Source organism: Hylobates moloch, unplaced genomic scaffold, assembly GCF_009828535.3.
Source record: "Hylobates moloch isolate HMO894 unplaced genomic scaffold, HMol_V3 SCAFFOLD_15, whole genome shotgun sequence".
Taxonomy (NCBI): Eukaryota; Metazoa; Chordata; class Mammalia; order Primates; family Hylobatidae; genus Hylobates; species Hylobates moloch.
Genome location: NW_026652290.1, coordinates 82,803,887 through 82,822,409, shown reverse-complemented (window position 1 = coordinate 82,822,409; position 18,523 = coordinate 82,803,887). Strand labels below are relative to the sequence as shown.

At 37.6% G+C, this 18,523-nt stretch overlaps 1 protein-coding gene across 6 annotated transcripts in view; it reads left to right on the top strand.

Annotated features, from left to right (window-relative positions):
• The window catches only part of EML4 (EMAP like 4), a 165,933-nt gene that overhangs the window by 36,444 nt on the left and 110,966 nt on the right, over window positions 1-18,523 (top strand). Inside the window, exon 2 of one of the 6 annotated variants that reach the window (XM_058428764.1) lies at window positions 3,137-3,257. The exons of the other annotated variants lie outside the window; for them this stretch is intronic. The gene's annotated coding sequence lies outside the window, so the exon portion shown is untranslated. The remainder of the gene's footprint in view (window positions 1-3,136; window positions 3,258-18,523) is intronic. 6 annotated transcript variants of the gene reach the window in all.

Sequence of the window (18,523 nt, the reverse complement as noted above, 5' to 3'; positions counted from 1 at the left end):
TACAGTTCTTCCTATTGCTATACCATATGGTTTTAGAAATCATAAATATTCATCTCTTAATCATTTGCAATACATTGCCATTTTGTTCTATAATCAACGAACTGTGATTCGAGGTCTTTTTGTATGTTAGGTGTTGAGGTAATTTGATTCTTTTATTAAGAAAAATTTATTGGAAATAAAATGAAGGGTTCTCAACAAAGATGATTCATGCAGACTTTACAAAGTTTGCCTCTTAGATTACAATTTGACATTTATAAACTTGACCTTGTAGAATTTTAATATAAGTTGGCTTATGTGCAACAAAAAACACTTCCAGATGTGATCACTGATATGATTCTGAATTAAAATGCTTAATGAAAACTTCTAGTGTTGACAAATCAACACTAATCAAATAATCTGTCCTTACACATAGTGAAGTTTATCAGCAAAAGTTGACATTTTTATATTTGGTAGGGAAAAGAGATATACTCTAAAAGTAAACTAATTTCAGCTTGCCCAATAATAATAATAATAATAATAATAATAGGTGTAGATGGTGTTGAATTAAATGCCCCTGCCCTCAGTCAGCTTCCCTGGCTTACCTAACCCACAGTAAGCACTCAATGAATGTTTGCTCTTAGAAGCTGTACGGTGTGGCCTGAATCAGTAGGCACTTAAATGAAGGAAGTGGAAGATTTGTTAGTGCAAAAGGAAAGGGTTTTTGTTGTTGTTGTTTGTTTAAGGAAGTATCAACTTAGATTTTAGACAGAAATGAATAAATTGTTACACTAATACTATGTCAGAATTATTTAGTGGTTGGCTATAGCCTATGGTATGAAATCCTATTTTCTTTGGGTTAGAATTCCATAATTTGGCCCCAGCCTTCCTTTCTAGTCTTATTTTTACTCTCCTGTGTTAACAGACTATATAGTCAGTTTCCATTACTCAGTCATTTATCCACAAATATTCTACCACTTTGGAATTTTCTTCTTCCTCTCCTCTACCTAGCCAGTTTCTGCTTAGATTTCAAGACCCAATTTTTTTTTCTTTCTCTAGGACCACTCTTGCTAATAATGATCATTTTTGCCTCTGAATTTCTAGCACTTACTGCATTTATCACTCATTTGACAATTACTCTTGTTCTGTTTTGTGACATTTCTTATAAAAGTAAGTAAACGTTTGTACAATATTTTTAAATCTGTAGACCTTATTCAAGTTTCACAAATTTGTTCCATATAGCATTCCCCCCCTCTGGTCCAATCCAGAATCAGGCATTACATTTAGTTTTTAATTTTAATTAATATTATTTTTTAGAGACAGGGTCTCACTCTGTCACCCAGGATGGAGTGCAGTGGCATAATTGTAGCTTAGTATAGCCTCAAATTCCTGGGCTCAAGTGATCCTCCCACCTCAGCCTCCTAAGTAGCTGGGACTGTAAGTGTACTCCACTGCATCCAGCTGAATTTTAATTTCTGGGGGAGAAGTGGGATTTCACTGTCTTGCCCAGGCGGCAAACTCCTGGCCTCAAGAGTCCTCCTGCCTTGACCTCCCAAAGTGTTGGAATTATAGACGTGGGCACTGCACCCAGACTGCATTTAGTTTTTATGCCTAGTTTTATGTCTAGTCGTCTTGCCTACTTTAATCTGGAACTGAACTATTCCTGAGCCTTTTTTGTTTATGACATTGACAGTTTTGAAGATTACTAGCCATTTATTTTGTAGGACGTCTCTCAATTTGGTTTTGTCTGATATTTCTTCATGATCAGATTTAGGATGTGCATTTTTGGCATGTATACTACATAAGTGATGGGTTCGCAGTGCATCATGTATATTATTTTTGGTAAATAGTAAAATTTAAATCATCACAGTGAATTACAATAATTGCTGGTTAGTTTGAATAACACAGTAATCAAGACAGTCCTGGGTTCAGATTTTGACCCTACCATTTGTTGATCATATAATCTTGGGTGTTACCTCTCTTTAGCTAATTTCTACATCTGTAATTGTAGATAATTTAAATACCTTTTGATAGGTCAAAAATAGTTGCATATTGGCAGTTTTATAGGGATCTATTTAATATTATAGATTTGTGAGATGAAGTGAGACAATGCATCTGTCACTGAATACGTGTTCAGTACACTGTAACAATAGATTACTTTTCAATATAGTTCTGTAAAAATATGTCAGCGTGATTATTGATTACATTCTAAAATAAAGTTATTTTTAAGTTGGATGTATAACACCTCCTGTATTTGATATTATCAGTTATCATTTGTAGTTTTATAAAAGTAATTTTCAAATACAACCAAAACTTTTATGAACATATATCTTTTACTAAAACATATCTATGTATACACATACAACCTCCAAATATATATTAATATAATACTAGATATAACTAGTTTTCACATAAGTAATTTAAAGAATGTAACTAGTACCTTAAGGGTAATTGAAGTGTCGTAGGGTTGTTTGCCTCTGCACTGAATGACCTAGGACCTTACACTTTTTCACTTATTAGTATCTTTTTAAAAATATGATTTTCTCATTGATGAGTGAGTTGTCAGTTTCTTGCTTACCTTAGCAGCTCTACCTGAACCACTTTTTAATTTGTCGCTTTTTATTTGCTATGAATTGGAAAACCAGATTATTTTGATTCCTACCCAGTTCTAATAAATTTAGTTAACAGGCAACTTATGAGGGCCAGAGGAACTTTCCTGAACGTAAGTGGTCTTTATACTTATGGTTTTAGTTTGGATTGTTTTGGGGTCTTTTTCTGCTTACTTTCTGGTCTTGACTCAGTTCTGATTGGTTGAAGTTGAAAAATAAGTGACTTGTCTCTGAGTTTGGCATAATATAAAATGTGAATTTATAATATTAAATGCAAATTCACCTTTGCTTTACTGATGAGTAGGTGATTTCCTAGTTGTTCTGGGTTTTAGACAATCATATTTGAGCTATAGTTACATTATCTTATTTGTAGGAAGTTTTTCCTTAAACGTTGTGGTGAAGATTGATAATTGAGAGTCCTGAAAATGGCAGTATTTGGATATGAGTATGCTACAGTATTGACACTTTCTGAAAGTCGGACATCAGTATGCGAGAGCCTACTTTGTGATAGCAGCTCACACTTTCTATTTCATCTCTTCTTTGGTGGACAGGTACAAATTACATTTGTTTACTACCTTTTCAACTCATGTTTCTGCATTTATTCGTTTATTCTTCCTGGCCACTCTGGGAGGGAGGTCTTATGTCTTCTGAATAAAGGACAGTGGCCATAAGGTGAGTAGATGCAGAGTGAGTATTCAAATTTTGAGATAAATTTTCATTCTCAAACCTACTTTGAATCTGAGTAATTTTGCCTTACATCATTTAGAACCAATTTTTTTAAAGTTCTGATTTTGTATATATAATCAAAGAACTAAAATTTATATTTAAAAATTTTTATGTTAAATATTTTCTTTACAATAGATTTATTTTGGAAACCTACTCCTTTTATTTTTTTCTTTTCTTTTTTTTTGAGACAGAATCTCTGTCACCCAGGCTGGAGTGCAGTGGTACAATCTCGGCTTATTGCAACCTCTGCCCTCTGAGTTCAAGTGATTCTCCTGCCTCAGCCTCCAAGTAGCTGGGATTACAGGCACCTGCCACCCCACGCAGCTAATTTTTTATGTTTTTAGTAGAGACAGGGTTTCACCATCTTGGCCAGCCTGGTCTTGAACTGCTGACCTCATGATCCACCCTCCTCAGCCTCCCAAAGTGCTGGGATTACAGGCATGAGCCACCGCGCCCGGCCTGGAAGCCTACTCCTTTTATTTATTTTTTTATTTTTTTTGAGACAGGGTCTCGTTCTGACTGGCTTCCCCGCCCCCCCCCCCCCAGACACTGAAAGCCACATAGAACAAATTTAAAGCTTGGTAAATTATTATGAAATAGACATCCTTGTAACCACAGTCTAGAACAAGAAATAGAAGTTAGTCATTTCAGAAGTCCCTATAGGTACCCATCCCATTTATAGTCTCTTTCCTCCCAAATTGTCTACTACTCCTAGCTTTTGTAGTAATCACTTCCTGTTTCCTTATCGTTTTATCCCCTAAGAGTCCATTGCTAGACACTAGAGTTTAGTCTTCCCTTTTTAAAATAAAGTATTTAAAATGCATCTTTATTATGATCTAATTGTAAAGGAATGAGAAATTACAGTATATTAAAAAATCACTAATATGATACTAAAAGCAGTTATTTGGAAACTCAAGGCCCTACATAGCTAAAAACATGGTTTCAAAACATAAAATAATTTTTAGACAATTATGTTCACTTTTCTGGTTTTTTTCCTTTTATACAAATACCACAAAGCAGAAGGGTACTTTAACTTTCTTTCAATACCCATCTTTTTTCCAAGATAATATGTTGTATTTCTTCTTATGTTGATTATCATTTGTGAAGGGCTTTTTCAGTTTCTAAAACAGATATTCATGATCTGATTTAATCCTCACAGCAGTCTTGTAATGTAGGCATATTCTTCTTTCCATTTTATAGATGAGGAAATGATAATGTAACTAGTAGGTGGTGAAGGTTTGATTGGACCTTTGATTAAAAAGGATTTCCTCATAAATATTTTTCAAACTTTAGTTATCTGAGTACTACCTTCATGATTTTCCCAGTCTCTTAAAACTATTACTGTTTTACTTAATAATTTTATTTAAAATTACTTTTAAAAAACTGATAAGACTGACTGGGCATGGTGGCTCACGCCTGTAATCCCAGCACTTTGGGAGGCTGAGGCGGGTGGATCACCTGAGGTCAGGAGTTCAAGACTAGCCTGACCAACACGGAGAAACCCAGTCTCTACTAAAAATACAAAATTAGCTGGGCATAGCGGCGAGTGCCTGTAATCCCAGCTGCTTGGGAGGCTGAGGCAGGAGAATTGCTTGAACCCAGGAGGCAGAGATTCCAGGGAGCCAAGATCATACCATTGCACTCCAGCCTGGGCAACAAGGGCAAAACTCCGTCTTAAAAAAAAAAAAAAAGACTTCATTTAGAACAGTTTTATATTTGCAGAAAAATCGAGTAGATCATACAGAGTTTCCACACCCCCCCCAAATTCCCTTATTATCAATATCTTATCTTAGTATGGTACATTATAATTTAAAACCCAATAACACATTGTATTAACTAAAATCCATAGTTTATTAAGATTTACTTAGTTTTTACCTAGTGCCTGTTTTCTCTTCCAGGGTCCCATCCAGTTGTCATATCTCCTTAGGCTATTGGCTATGACCATTTTTTCAGGTTTTTCTTGTTTTTGATACCTTGACAGTTTTAAGAGCAGTATTGGTATATTGTAGCAGCATTGGTATATCAGATATATTGTAGAATGTCCCTCTTTTGGAATTTGTCTGATGTTTTGGGGAGGAAGACCGCAGAGGGAAAGTGCCATCCTCATCACGTCATAAGAAGTATATGTGAGCAACATGACATCATTGATGTTGTTGACCTTGATACTTCACTAAGGTACTGTTTGTTAGGTTTCTCCTTTGTAAAGTTACTTTTCCCAACCCCTTTCTGTACTGTACTCTTTGGAAGGAAGTCACTATGCACAGCCCACACTTAAGAAGTGGGTGTGGAGTTATGCTTCACTTCTTGAAGACAGTATATTTACATTTATTTAGAATTCTTCTGTTCCCTTAGATAATTTTTTCAGTCATTTATTTATTTCAGTATGGACTCATGGATATTTTGTACTTTGGGTTAAGATCCAATACTATTTTATTTATTTTGTTATTCAGATTGTTCCAGCTTTGGCCATAGGTTGTCTCCTGTGTTCCTTTGACATACTCCCACCTTCTTAAAAATAAAAACTTTTTTGAGAACTTCCTTACTTTCTGGCACTGTAGAATAATTTAGTTTTTAGAGATTTATTTTAAGATTAAATTTTATACCACTCAGTAGATAGAAAATCAGTTTATGGAAAATACTTGTGTTTACCTTAAAAATTGGTTATGTTTAAATATTAGTAAAATGTTAGGGAGGTATTAGAAACTGAGACTTCTCGAAGCAATCAGAAGGTCCATGTAATCTTCTGTCTCTTACACACTTCACTGGAGCATCCTGTCTCCTTTGCAACTATAACTCTTTTTAGTATTTGCTTTAACATTGATTGAAATACCTGTAATGTGCTTGGTGTACCTACCACAGTAGATAGTGTGGAACATATAAAAGTATGAAATATGGTCTCCCGTCATGAAGGGACATACAGTTGGATTTTGTTAAGTATGTAAGCATGGTTGAAAGAAAATCATACACTCCTGTGTGTTAAGTACAAAATGGTATGGCTGTGAGGCTTATGTGAGTTTAGGAAAGGAAGGGTTCTGTGTTGAATAGATTAAAGGAAGAACTTCTTAGAGGTTAAACCCATAGTAGATCCTGAAGGTAGGGGGTGGAGTCATTTCTTATCAGAGACTGAATGGACATTGTCTACAGAACAATGAATGAGGAAATTGGCTTGGGTGGAATCTTGTGTTGCTGTAAATTGGAGTAGTCGGAAATTGTCTGAACCCGTGGATTAGTCCCCTCTGTAGTTAACAAGTGTGATATGCCTAAAGTGGTCAGTTCTAATTATGAAAGGACTTGGATGTTTTAAACCTGCAGATAAAATGTCGTTAGAGAGGTTGAAAACTTTATCCTTCCCGGAAGGTTTCATACTTTCTTATTGAAACAGTGACATTTAAGTTGGGTAACTTTGTTCCTGTTACTGCATAGTGTGTTGCCAATGTTCTAAGTAGGGTAAGATTTACCCCTTGTCTTGGTGGGTAGTGTAAACTTAGCCTGGCAGCAAACATAGTATTTTCTTCCCAGACCCAAAATAACCCACTTTCTTTTTCTTTCTTTTTTTTTTTTTTTTCTGTCTTTTTTTATTTTTTGAGACAGTTTCACTCTGTCGCCCAGGTTGGAGTGCAGTGGCACAATTTTGGCTCATTGCAACCTCTACCTCCTGGGTTCAAACGATTCTCGTGCCTCAGCCTCCCAAGTAGCTAGGACTACAGGTTCGTGCCACCACGCCCAGCTAATTTTTGTATTTTTAGTAGAGGCAGGGTTTTGCCATGTTGACCAGGCTGGTCTTGAACTCCTGACCTGAGGTGATCCGCCTGCCTCAGCCCTCTAAAGTGTTGGGATTACAGGTGTGAGCTACCGTGCCTGATACCCACTTTCAAATTGTATGTAAATATATATAATGGCTTTCTTTAAGCCTTGTGGTACTCAACTATTTTGGAGACTTTTTGATCATCTGTTAAGATAAAAATGTTTTTGTTGATGGTTTTTAATTTCCTAATGAAAAATTTCTAATTTACTTTGTATTTTACTTTCAAAGTAATGCATGCTATTTGAAATTTGAACTAGTGTATATTTAATATCACTTTAATGAATTAAATATCATACTTCCATATTTTAATAGCCATTTAAAAATTTTTACTTAATTCCTTCAGCGTTTTAAAGAGAAGGACGGGAAATATATTAAAAGCAAACTCGGCAGTAGATTTTTTTTTTAGCAATACATGTTTCATTGCATGAAATAGAATATTTCGTTAATGTTTGAGACCATTTAAAAAACCTTCCCTTCCTCAGCTAGTCGCTGCTAAAATTTTCTTAATTTCTTTTAATTTAGATCTCTTTTCTGTCCAATTAGCAGATAAAATGGCATGACACCCACAGATATACTTACTGTGTGTCCACATTATTCACTACTACAGTAAGGCAGATAGTCCCCCTCATGCATTTCTATATCTTTATCACATTTTCCAGTGTTTCTCCCAGGGCACCATAGTACCATTTATTGGGTAGGGCATGGGAATATAAAAGTATACCTGTGGATATTTTAGAAGTAACTACTAGAGAAAGAGGAATTGGCAGTATTGTGTAGTGATAAAGCACTTGACTAAGAGTCTGAAAACCTATATTCCAGTCCTGGCTCTGCCCTGTGTTATGTAATCTTGGAAGCCAGTTTTTGCATTCTCATTTGGCTTATGTGATCTCTAAGTTACTTTCCAAAATTACATCATTTGTGCCATGGTTCTGCAAACAAATGAGCACATTAGTGTAACATAGTATCAATAATGAAATACTGGAATACCTCTGCTTCAGTTGTAAAAATGTTAGAATCTTATAGCTTTGCCCCCACTTTTTAAAAATGTAAACTTTTAATTGAAGTCTAACTTAACGTGCAGAAAAAGTACACTCATGATAACATAAAACACAGGTGACAAAACATTACCAGAATCCCAGAAGCTCCTTGGTGATGCCTTCTGGTCACTACTACTCCCCCTCCCACATCTAAGGATGACCACTCTCTTGACTTCTAACACCATAGGTTAGTTTTGGCTGTTTTTGGAATCACACAGTATGGCTTCTTGTGTCTAGCTTCTTTTGCTCAGTATTATGTTTGTACGATTTGTGTAGTTACATTTCCATAGCTATGTGGAGTTTTACGAATATGTCATAGTCCATTTACCCAGTCTCCTGTTGGACTAACCATAAAGAAAAAAAAAAGATAAAATGAACTACATTAGGGTTAAGAAATTCTGGTAGTTTAAAAATATTTAGTGATTGAATCTTTCCATTGCATACTTTTATGTACCGTTTAAGCATTCAGATTGCAGATGTGTGCTTCAACTTTGTTAGCCTATTGTCTCCCTTTTTCTTTTTCCTAGCAGCCATATGAATCTTGCCTTGCTTCCTTGACTAGAAAACAGGAATAATTTTCTAATGGTTTTAATAGCATGAAAAAAATAAGGGCAATAATTTAATATTTTAAATTTTTAGGTCTAGGAAAGATACAAGAACAGTTTACAATTTATATTTTACAACTGGCTAGAAAGTACTTTTTTGTTTTCTTAAAACCTATAAAATTAAGGATATTGATGACTGTTGTTTAGATACATCAATTTAAGTTTCTTTTATGCAGTTATAATTTGTAAGCTAAGTGTATAGGATTTTAAAATTAATTCCATCAACAGTTACTGAGTACCTATTATGTGTGTGGTCAGAGAACTTTGTCTTATTGTGTATATCAAATATGGTAAATGGTGGGTAACACATATGTTTTGTGATCCCCCAATTTTTCCTAACATGTTAATGAAACCAAAATGTAGAAGTTTAAAACATTTTACTGTTTTAAATTCAGTCATTTCTCTGTTAACTCTTTATTAAGACAACAGCTTGTGGGGGAGTCACAGATCACTAACAAAATGTCAGGTAGTGGATTCAGTATGAACTTAAATAGAAAAAATTTATATCTAATACATTTACTCATATAAATATCATCCAAAGTATAAAAAATTAATGGTTTTTAAAAATGGACTGTTATTTGGTGCTTACCTGAATTTTTATTGTAAGGGGTTTGTATATTTGAATAGGCTAGGCAGTTATTCCCAACTATGTAGCTTTTTCCTTTACCTTGTTTTCCTCACCTACTTAGCCTAGAGTTTACAGCGGGTTTTTTTTCCCATTTTTTAATTCATTGAAAATGAATGAATTGCTAAAAATGAAGGATTTGGGCTAAATATTTAGTGATTAATATACCCTTATTGATCTATTCTGGTTAAAAAAACAAATACCTAGAACTTAGTGGCTTAAAACAACAATTTTGTTGTTATATCCAGCATTATTTTGGGTCAGGAATTTGGGCAGGGCTTGGCTAGGCAATTCTTCTTTTCCACTAAGGTCACATGGTGATTGATATGCAAAAGGATCATACCTTTTGCATGTCTGGTGCGTTGGCCAGGATGGCTGGAAGGCTAGGCTTAGCTGGGACTGTCAAACCGAGGATGTTATGTGTGGTCTCTGGTATGGTGGCTCAGAGTAGTTGGACTTCTTAAAGGGCAGCTCAGTTCTCCTGGAGAAAGTATTCCAGGAAAACAGTCTTAGATTCTGCAAGACTTACTCATATCTAGTCTTGGAAGTTACACAACTTCTGTTGGTAAAAAAGCAAGTCACAAGGCCAGCCTAGATTCAAAGGAGAGAACTACATAAGAGCATGACTACTGGTAGGCGTGTTTCATTGGGGGTTCATCTGTGGAGACTAGCTATACTACAAGATCTGTAACTCTGCATAGTAGATATAAAACTTTTTTTTGAGACAGTGCCTCTTTGTGTCACCCAGGTTGGAATGCAGTGGCGTGATTATGGCTCACTGCAGCTTCAACCTGTCAGTCTCAAGTGATCCTCACACTGCAGCCCCCTAAGTAGCTGGGACTACTGATGCACACCACCACGCCTGGCTAACTTTTATGTTTTTTGTAGAGATGAGGTTTTGCCATATTGCCCAGGCTGGTCTTGAACTCCTGGGATCAAGCCTGCCTCAGCCTCCCAAAGTGCTGGGATTACAGGCATGCGCCACCATGCCTAGCCATAAAACCACTTTTTAACAGAATGGTATTCGAATCTTATAATCCAAGCTGATTTTCATAAAATCCAACTACTTAATATTTTATGTACCTATGAAAGCTTCCAGGGTACTCTGCAAATTTATTTCATTTTCTTTTGAAGTATGTTGGCCTCAGACTAGATTTTTTTTCTGTTTTATTATAAAAAATGTTTAAGAAGCAAAAAAAAAAAGAATTTTGCAGTGAATACTGAAATATCTACCACTTAGATTCTGTAATTAACATTTTGCTATACTTGGGTTGCCATATATCTATCTGTTATCAACCTGTTTTCTGGTGAATTTAAAAGTAAGTTGCAGTTACTCGGATACAGATTAAAATTACTTTTTCTTCCAATCCAAACCTTAAAGGACAGTTAGAAAATATAAAGAATCTTTATTGCTATACCTTCTCCGTTTGAGAACTTATTTCCTCAGAACTTTTAAATCTGCCTTATCGCATATCCAGCCAAACTTTGGTTTAGTTTTCCACAACTCTTACTCCTGATAGTGTCACTAAGATCTTTGGAAGAAAAGGAGAAACTCATTTATCTTTTTTTTTCTTTTTTTTTGAGACGGAGTCTAGCTCTGTCACCCAGGGTAGAGTGCAGTGGCATGATCTCGGCTCACTGCAACCTCCACCTTCTGGGTTCAAGCAGTTCTGCTGTCTCAGCCTCCTAAGTAGCTGAGACTACAGGCACCCAACACCATGCCCAGCTAATTCTTGTATTTTTATTAGAGACAGGGTTTCACCATATTGATCAGGCTGGTCTCGAATTCCTGACCTCGGGTGATCTGCCTGCCTCAGCCTCCCAAAGTGCTGGGATTACAAGCGTGAGCTACCACACCTGGCCCACTTTTTTTTTTTTTTTTTTTGAGATGGAATCTTGCTGTGTCACCCAGGCTGGAGTGCAGTGGCACGATCTTGGCTCACTGCAACCTCTGCTGCCCGGGTTCAAGCAATTCTCCTGCCTCAGCCTCCTGAGTAGCTGGGATTACAGGCATGTGCCACCACACCTGGCTGATTTTTGTGTTTTTAGTAGAGACGGGGTTTCAGCATCTTGGCCAGGCTGGTCTTGAACTCCTGACGTCGTGATCCACCTATCTTGGCCTCCCAAAGTGCTGGGATTACAGGCGTAAGCCACCAGGCCCGGCCCATTTCTTTTTTAATTATAAAAACAATCATCCACAATCCTAGTATGAGTACAGCTACTCTCATTAATATGTTACCTGTTCTTTTTCCATTTCATATCTCTACAGTTGTTGCTAGTGTATGTAATTAAAACATGTTTTGAATGTGTGACGTTTTAAAGATTATTATAGCCAAACAATGAGTGCTTGATATTTCACTGAATGGCTGGACTGCTATTTTTAACCATGCCACAACAATTGAGTTGCTTTCTTTGCAATTGAGGAAAGCTATTGAACCAAATTAAATACTGCTTATTGTCTAAAATTGGTTATATCCAAAGTTTATCCCACCCCTCTTACTCACACCCTTAAGTAAGAGTTGAAAGTGATGAAATGGCAGAGAAACAAAGTAGTTGGAAGGAGTAAAGATCTATTTGGTTCCTGGTTGACTTTGAAACTGCAAAAGCAACAAACAAGGAAGTTAGAAAGAAATATATAATTTTCAACTGTAATAAAACATTTTTGTTAAGTAAATTTTCAATTTTTAACCAATATTCTGACAGTTAATATTCTCATAGTTGGACTAAGTAAATTTTTTATTTAAAGTTTACCAACAGATTTAAGCATATTAGAAACCTTTGGTGTCAAGCTCAAGAGCTATGAGATATGTGTATTTACTAGGAATTTTTTTTTTTTTTTTTTTTGTGACGGAGTCTTGCTCTGTCGCCCAGGCTGGAGTGCAGTGGCGCAATCTCGGCTCACTGCAAGCTCCGCCTCCCGGGTTCCGCCATTCTCCTGCCTCAGCCTCTCCGAGTAGCTGGGACTACAGGCGCCCGCCACCACGCCTGGCTAATTTTTTTTTTGTATTTTTTAGTAGAGACGGGGTTTCACCGTGGTCTCGATCTCCTGACCTCGTGATCCGCCCGCCTCGGCCTCCCAAAGTGCTGGGGTTACAAGCGTGAGCCACCGCGCCCGGCCCTAGGAATTTTATTTGTTTTTGTAGTGGAACTTCTTTTTGAACTCTAGACAAACAAATTGTAATCTTAGGGATACAGTCCTCCTATGCTGAACAGGATTATACTTAACCCATCAAGGCAGTTGAGTCTCTTAAGTTTTTTTTCAGAGAAAGCAGTTCTTGATTGTCAAGATTCGTTCTTCCCAGAATTAACCTTTACTGTAAAAAAAATTCTTATATAACCCACATTCTTCATGTTATAGACTCAGTGCCTTTCTTGTTTGGCCCTCTGTGGAAACAGATGGTTACTATTTTTCATTTAGTAACTTTAGATACTTGAAACCTAATATTTGTCTTTTAGGCTTTGCTGTGTTTGAATTATGTTATTTATATAATGCAGACTTAAACATAGAGTTTTCTCTGTGGAATACTGTACCCATGAAAAAGATGCTTTCTGAGGATTCTTAAAATATGCTTCTGGACTACATTTGCTCATGTTTGTGTGTCCACATATTCATTGTCTTAATGAGTAGTTAGGTAATTTGAACTACATTGCTTGATTGCTGGAACTGTAGTTTTTAGAGGATATGTCCAAATATCAGATCTATCAACCAATATTATAACCAAACTCAGTAGCAAAAATGGTCTGAATTTGATCTGCTTTTAAATATGTAGATTTACTTTGGGGAAGACATGGGGAATTTGATCTGGGTGCTGATCATCTCACTTTTGGAAAATCCCTAGGGTACTGGATTGATCCTGTGATTAATTTATGGGTCTCAGTCAGATCTGGGGTGATCCTAGAAGTTTGTGTAGTCTGCAATGAAGTGGGCCGTAGAACAGGGGTCCCCAACCCCCTGGGCCATGGACTGGTAGGAACTGAGTCACACAGCAGGAGGTGAGCAGTGGGTGAGTGAGCAAAGCTTCATCTGTATTTGCAGCCGCTCCTCATCACTCTCATTACCACCTACGCTTTGCCCCCTGTCAGATCAGTGGCATTAGATTTTCATAGGAACGCAAACCCTGTTGGGAACTGCACATGCAAGGGATCTCGGTTGCTCACTCTTTATGAGAATCTAATGCCTGATCTGTCACTGTTTTCCATCACTTCCAGATGGGACCATCTAGTTGCAGGAAAACAAGCTCAGGGCTCCCACTGATTCTACATTATAGTGAGCCATATAATTATTTTATTATATATTACAATGTAATAATAATATAAAGTGCATAATAAATGTAATGTGTTTGAATGATCCCAGCCCTCCCCCGCTGCCCCTAGTCTGTGGAAACATTGCCTTCCATGAAACCTGTCCCTGGTATCAAAAAGTTGTAGACTGCTGCCCTAGAGTATTCCAGATATTCTGTACTTGAGAATTACTACTTGGATGTCTCATGTATATGGATCTTCCTGAGCCTGTCTGAAGAGAATACAGTAGTGGAGGAAAGGAGAATTAAATTTGCCCTATCATAGTTAGTTCAGTGTCAGCCTTTCCAACTCGGTTCCTATCCATACAGCACAATACAATTCCATACTAAAGTACAAGAGTCCTCCTTTAAGTACTGAAGATGCTTTACTTTGACCACAAGAATATTTGAATTTTGGATTTTAACCAGTAGTATGGTAGTGGCTTCTTTTCAAAAGCAGTGAAATTTCTTTTTTTAATTTCAAAGAGAGGGAGTCTTGCTGTGTTGTCCAGCGTAGACTTGAACTCCTGGGCTCAAGCAATCTTCCCATCTCAGCCTTGCAAGCAGCTAGGACTACAAACATGCACTGCAGCACTTGACTCAGTGAAAATTTTTAATATAAGGTATAATGCAGTTAACTAATGCTTGTTATGCGTTTACTCCAAAATTTAACTGAAACACATTTGCTTGTTTCATCAGTGACATCATTTACACACCAATGACTCTTGGCCATGAAGAACCCACAGTGAACATAGAAAGTTTAGTTGTAGACCTTTAATTGATTAATCGTAGCAGAAACGGCATCAAATGAGGAACAGCCCCCTTCATAAAGAAATACAGTTGACCCTTGAACAACACCAGTTTGAACTGGGCAGGTCCACTGATACGTGGATTTTTTCAACCAAACGTGGATTGAAAAATACAGTATTCCAGGGATGCCAAACCTGTGTATACAGAGGCCTGAGTTTTTGTATATGTGGATTGTGCAGGGCTGACTATGGGACTTGAGTATGCCCGGACTTGGTATATGTAGGAGTCCTGTAACCACCGTTCTGCATATCTGAGGGATGACTGTAGATGTCTTTGAAAAGGTCTACCTGAAGTTCTGTAAATCTTAACCTTGCTTTAGTTTCTACATTTAATTTTTCTTTTAGATTTTCATAGATTCGAAAATGACATTTTGCATTTAACAAAATTTAAAAAAAATCAAAAGGTTTATGTATGTGGTTTTGTTTTGGTTTTGGTGCAGGACAGTGCATTGAAAACCCCTTTCTGGCCAGGTGCAGTGGCTCACGCCTATAATCCCAGGATTTTGGGAGGCTGAGGTGGGCAGATTACTTGACGTCAGGACTTCAAGACCAGCCTGGCCAACATGGTGAAACCCCATCTCTACTAAAAATACAAAAAAATTATTAGCTGGACGTAAGGGGCGCACGTCTGTAATCCCAGCTACTTGGGAGGCTGAGGCAGGAGAATCACTTGAACCTGGGAGGTGGGGGTTGCAGTGAGCCAAGATCGTGCTACTGCAGTCCAGCCTGGGCGACAGAAGGAGACTGCATCTAAAAAAAAAAAAAAAAAAAAGGAAAACTCTTTTTTGCCAGGAATAGCTGCTTTGAAAATTTCTGTATAGGAAGGGCTTAAGGGGTGGCAGTTTGGGTTGGGGAGTATGTCTTGAAGATTTATTTTGTTGCTGCACGTTATTTTCACTCACAGTGTATGTCGTAGATCATTTGAAACAGCAAAATTCTCAAAAAAAAGTTTTACTTATCTATAATACGTGTATAACACATAATTGGAAAAGTACCAGTTATCCACATCAAATTCAGGCATACTTTGTTTTATTGTGCTTCACACTCTTGCACTTTGCAGATACTGTAATTTTTTACAAATTGAAGGTTTTTGGCAACCCTGCATTGAGCAAGTGTATTGGCCCTGTTTTTCTAGCAGCATGTGTACCCACTTCATCTGTGTCACGTTTTGGTAATTCTCACAGTATTTCAAACTTTTTCACTATTATTATATCTCTTACGGTAACCTGTGATCCATTATCTTTGATGTTACTGTTGTAATTGTTTTGGAGTGCCATGAGTGACACCCATTTAAGATAGCCTACTTAATAAATGTTGTGTGTATTCTGACTCCTCCACAGACTGGCTGTTCCTCTGTCTCTCTCCCTCTCCTCAGGCCTCCCTATTCCCTGAGATAACAATATTGAAATGAGGCCAGTTTATAATCCTACAATGGTCCTTAAGTGTTCAAGTGAAAGGAAGAGTGCACGTTTCTTACTTTAAATCAAAAGCTAGAAGTGATGAAGCTTAGATGAAGAAGGTATGTCAAAAGCTGAGATAGGCTGAAAGCTAGGTTTCTCATACCAAACAGCCAGTTGTGAATGCAGAGAAAAAGTTTTTGAAGAGTGCTACTCCAGCCAACACATGAATGATAAACAGCCTTATTGCAGATACAGAGAATGTTTGCATGTTCTGAATATAAAGTCAGACCAGACACAACATTCCCTTAAGCCAAAGCCTAATCCAGAGCAAGGCTCTAACTCTTCATTTCTATGAAAGCTGATAGAGTTGAGGAAGCTGCAGAAGTTTGAAGCTAGCAGAGATTAGTACATGAGGTTTAAGGAAAGAAGCCATCTCCATACTTAAAAGTGCAAGGTGAAGCAGCAAGTTCTGATGTGGAAGCTGCAGCAGGTTATCTACAAGATTTAGCTAAGATCATTGATGAAGGTGGCTGCACTAAAACAACAGATTATCAGTGTAGACAACACTGTCTTATATTAGAAAAAGATGTTACCTAGTACTTTCATAGCTAGAGAAGAGAAGCCAATGCCTGGCTTCAAAGGACAAGCTGACTTTGTTTAGGGGCTATTGTAGCTGATGACTTTAAGTTAAAGCCAGTGCTCATTTACCATTCTGAAAATCCTAGGGCCTTAGGATTATTCTACCCTGCGCATGTGTATGCTCTAGAAATGGAACAACAAAGCCTAGATGACAGCACATTGTTTACAACATGGTTTACTTTTTTTTTTGAGACAGGACCTTGCTCTGTCACCCAGGCTAGAGCACAGTAGTGCTATCATGGCTCACTGAAGCCTCAATGTCCTGGGCCCAAGCAATCCTCCCACCTGAGCCTCCTGAGTAGCTGGGACTACAAGCACACCCAACCATGCCTGGCTAATTTTTGTGGGGTTTTTTGGGTTTTTTGTTTTGTTTTGTTTTGCTTTGTTTTAGATGGAGTTTCACTCTTGTTGCGCAAGCTGGAATGCAGTGGCGTGATCTCGGCTCATCGCAGCCTCTGCCTCCCGGGTTCAAGGGATTCTCCTGCCTCAGCCTCCTGGATGGCTGGGATTATAGGTGCCCGCCACCACACCCAGCTAATTTTTGTATTTTTGGTAGAGACAAGGTTTCATCGTGTTGGCCAGGCTGGTCTTGAACTCCTGACCTCAGGTGATCCAGCCACCTCGGCTTCCCAAAGTGCTGGGATTACAGGCATGAGCCATCGCACCAAGCCTAATTTTTGTATTTTTTGTAGAGACAGTGTTTCATCATGTTACCCAGGCTGGTCTCGAACTCCTGGGCTCAAGCGATTTGCCTGCCTGGTCCCAAAGTGCTGGGATTACAGGTGTGAGCCTCTGCACCTGGCCTAAAGTTGTCGTCTTCTCTCCTTACTCTTCTCTCTCTGTAGCCATGGAGAAGTTGAGTCATGTTAATTAACACACCAGTGATTTCTGATTATGGAGAAGATAATTTCTCAGCCCTATTAATAAAAATTACATTTTCATTTGAGAGATAGTTTTTTAAATTATTTTATATATTTTAAAATCAAATGGCATATTTGCTTATTTTAACAAATTTTTTGCAAGATAGCCCCTGTTAACAGTTTAATTTGTGTCTTTCCATATCAGGGGCTGACAAACTTTAGCACTTTATGGCAAAATTCACTGTTTTGTATCCTGTGAGCCAAAAATGGTTGTTGTATTTTTAAATGGTTGGAAAAAATCAAAAAGAATATTTCATGACACGTTAAAATTATATGAATTCTAATTTCAGTGTCCATAAATAAAGCTTTACTGGAACATAGCCATACACATTTGTATAGTTATTGTCTGTGGTTGCTTTTGTGCTGCCACAGCAGAGTCCAGTAATTGGGACAAAGACCTTTTGTCCTGCAAAGCCTAAAATGCTTACTATCTGGTCCTTAACAGAAAAAGTTTGCCAACCCCTGTTCTTCATGTACACCTGTTTTCTTGTTTGCTTTTTCAAAAACAGGACATAAACTGTACTGTGTAAACAATGAATATGCATTATCTTTTGCTTACTGGAAACTAACTTAAAATATATATCCAGTGATCATGCATAGCCTTCCACATTGATACATAGAAATATAACAGTTATTTTGTTTGTTTTGTTTTGTTTTTGAGACATAGTCTCGCTTTGTTGCCTAGGCTGGAGTGCAATGGTGCAATCTCGGCTCACTGCAGGCTCCACCTGCTGGGTTCACGCTATTCTCCTGCCTCAGCCTCCCGAGTAGCTGGGACTACAGGCACCTGCCACCACACCTGGCTAATTTTTTTGTATTTTCAGTAGGGATGGGGTTTCACTGTGTTAGTCAGGATGGTCTCGATCTCCTGACCTCGTGATCCGCCCTCCACCCTTTCGGCCTCCCAAAGTGCTGGGATTACAGGTGTGAGCCACCTTTCCCGGCCAATATAATGTATTTTTAATAGCACAGATTCCATATTTAGATAACATATTTCATTCACTTGATCCCATTTTGATAGGTTTGATAGGTTTATAGTTCCCTCTCTCCCTGCTGCATACATTGTTGTGTCAAAGCATGTGTATTTTTCAT